The 3,000-nt window shown below is 50.8% G+C and overlaps 1 long non-coding RNA gene across 1 annotated transcript; it reads left to right on the forward strand.

The window, feature by feature from the left end:
- The first annotated feature begins 283 nt into the window (after window positions 1-283).
- Window positions 284-3,000, forward strand: LOC133120177 (uncharacterized). Its single transcript, XR_009707104.1, has 3 exons — window positions 284-368; window positions 1,000-1,114; window positions 2,972-3,000. It is a non-coding gene; the product is annotated as an uncharacterized LOC133120177 (long non-coding RNA).

Raw genomic sequence — 3,000 nt, forward strand, 5'->3', positions numbered from 1 at the left:
CTTTTAAAAGGGCAGGTTTAACTATTGTTAATATACCTTAATTTGTGCTCATTTCGGTGGAAATTGATATTTCTTTTAGAATATGCAGGAATTTTACCCATGTATGATTCTGGAATGAAGCGCTCTGACCTGCATCTCCGAGACTTCCGGAATTAAGCCTGATCTCCACAGCTGATGTTTCTACGCTGTGTGACTGTGTTTCTATGCGTCTCAGATCAGGTTCTGCAGACACTAGATCCTCAGATCGTTTTTAATTGTTGAGCGTTTCGTTCTCCACGGTTACAGGAGCTGGAGCTGGCCGCGGTGTATGTGTCTGACGCTCAGCACGACCGCAACATCACCTTCGACACGTCGCCTCCGGGCATCAGGTACGGCCGGAATGAAACCTTATAACCTGGAGCTCCGAGATTCCGGGATGAAATGGTCTGACCTGCCGGCTGTTTGAGGTGTGGCCTGAAAAGTGGGGAGAGATCAGCCTTAAACACTGTGGACTCCACTCTGCCAACGGGCTTTTGGTGAATTTAACTGCATAACAGTTTTGATGATTTATAATTCTGATGGAGCTGAGGATACTCAGCCCCAGATACTCAGCTCCAGTGAAATATTTTGTTTTCCCACCAATACGTTACGTATTCTTACTTGGTCAGCAGTGTCTCCAGGAAGTAGGAAGCTGGATCACAAAAGAAGTTCTGACTCAGCGCCTCCCTCAGGGCTGTATCTCAGTACTGTCTGTCATACCCGCAGGCTCCACTCCTCACCTTCCGGATGTGTCAAGGACCCACAAAATTAATCTGCTGTAACACAGGCCTGCAGGGCATCTGCACCATTTAGACATCTTTCTGCACCTCCAGGACTGGAGTTAAACCAGCAGGCACCCGTATAGGCTCTATATGCTATAGCTGTTGGGTTGGGTCTGAAGGCGGCCATTTTGTCCCTCACAGGCTCTATATGCTGTAGCTGTTGGGTTGGGTCTGAAGGCGGCCATTTTGTCCCTCACAGGCTGTATATGCTGTATAACCACTGGGCCCTGCTGGTGCTGGTGCACCTGCTGATCATCATCAACCTGTCTCTCGCTGTCTTCGAGGACCCAGCTGTCTACCCTTTGCCTCTATGGGTATGAGCTTACCTTCACAGAGAGAGAGGGAGGGAGGGAGGGAGGGAGGGAGGGTGGGGGGAGAGAGATAGAGGGAGGGGAGGGAGGGGAGGGAGGGGAGGGGAGGGAGGGGAGGGAGGGGAGGGAGGGGAGGGGGAGGGGGAGGGAGGGGAGGGGAGGGGAGGGGGAGGGGGAGGGGGAGGGAGGGGGAGGGAGGGGAGGGGGAGGGAGGGGAGGGAGGGGGGGGGAGGGAGGGGAGGGAGGGGAGGGGAGGGGGAGGGGAGGGGAGGGGGAGGGAGGGGAGGGAGGGGATGGGAGGGGAGGGGGGGGAGGGAGGGTGGGGAGAGAGAGAGAGAGAGAGAGAGAGAGGGAGGAAGGGGAGAGAGAGGGGGAGGGGAGGGGAGGGGAGGGAGGGAGGGAGGGGAGGGGAGGGAGGGAGGGAGGGGAGAGAGAGAGGGAGGGAGGGGAGAGAGAGAGAGAGAGGGAGGGAGGGAGGGTGGGGAGGGAGAGAGAGAGAGAGAGAGGGAGGGAGGGTGGGGAGAGAGAGAGAGAGGGAGGGAGGGGAGGGGATGGGGGGAGGGAGGGAGGGAGAGGGGAGGGGAGGAGGGAGAGAGGGAGAGGGTCAAAGTCCAATATGTTTTTATTGCAATAATATTCTGGTCCAGAAGAGCAATGCTCAAGAAAAAACTTAACACTTTGTTGAACATCTCTTGGTCGTTCCAATCTTAAATCACACAGATTTCTCCGTTGGTTACACATTTTGATTATTCAAACGAGATCTGTTGATTAGCTCAAAAGGTGCATATATTTAAACTCAAAAGAGAAACCCCCTCTCTCCCTGACACGTGCCTGTGGGCAGCTGAGGTGTTAAAGATTGACTCAGCTGAGGAAAGAGGTTTTAAATGTAGATTTTATTGTGTTGTTTACAGTATTGCAATGAACTGGATATCACATTTCCTGTTTATTTGCAGTTCAGTATTTAACAGAGTCCTGCTGAAAGAAACAGCTCAAGCTAGGTTTTGAAACAGCTGGCAGCTGGTCATTTGAAGCTGTTCATAGCTGTATTTTACACCTCGGAGTATTACAGCATGAGAAGTGAACATTCAACATGGGCAGGTCAATGATTAACTGCCATGAACACAATAAATTGTACCGTAGCATCATAACACTGGAGTCCAAACAGAAGTGCAAAAGTCCAGTGTGGAGGTCAGGGTGGACCATGACCACCCCTGTGACTAGAGCTGGTGTGGCTTTGCATTAATAACTTGCATAATAATTTAGCACATTCAATACTGCGCTAATGCAAAGCGCCTATGCTAATGCTAAGCACCAATGCTAATGCTAAGCACCTATGCTAATGCTAAGCACCTATGCTAATGCTAAGCACCTATGCTAATGCTAAGCACCTATGCTAATGCTAAGCACCTATGCTGATGCTAAGCACCTATGCTAATGCTAAGCACCTATGCTTTGAGGCCATTTCATTACATCCTGCTGGCCAGCGACTTTATTTAGGCTACTTTGTGCGTGATTTCCCTAAAGGAAAAGCAATGGAGCAAGACACCTAACCCCCAAGTGCTCCTGACGAGCTGGTTGGTGCCTTACATGGCAGCCAATCGCTGTTGGTGTGTGAGTGTGTGAGTGAATGAAAAGCATCAATTATACAGCTCTTTGGATAAAGGAACTATATAAATGCCAACCATTTACCATTTACCATTTACCATAACATGAGGTCAGTCCTCAATCTGTTCCTCTGCTTACAGATAGTGTCTGCTTTAGTGAAGAGGCTGAGTAGATTGACAGCATAGGCATACTGTAGGTCTCTGGTCTACACAGTGTCCCTGTACAGGTGTCTTGAAGCCCCTCCCCCGCTCTCAGGTGACGTTGGCGGTGGAGCTTGTCTGCCT

Source organism: Conger conger, unplaced genomic scaffold, assembly GCF_963514075.1.
Source record: "Conger conger unplaced genomic scaffold, fConCon1.1 SCAFFOLD_329, whole genome shotgun sequence".
In the NCBI taxonomy this organism is placed as follows: Eukaryota; Metazoa; Chordata; class Actinopteri; order Anguilliformes; family Congridae; genus Conger; species Conger conger.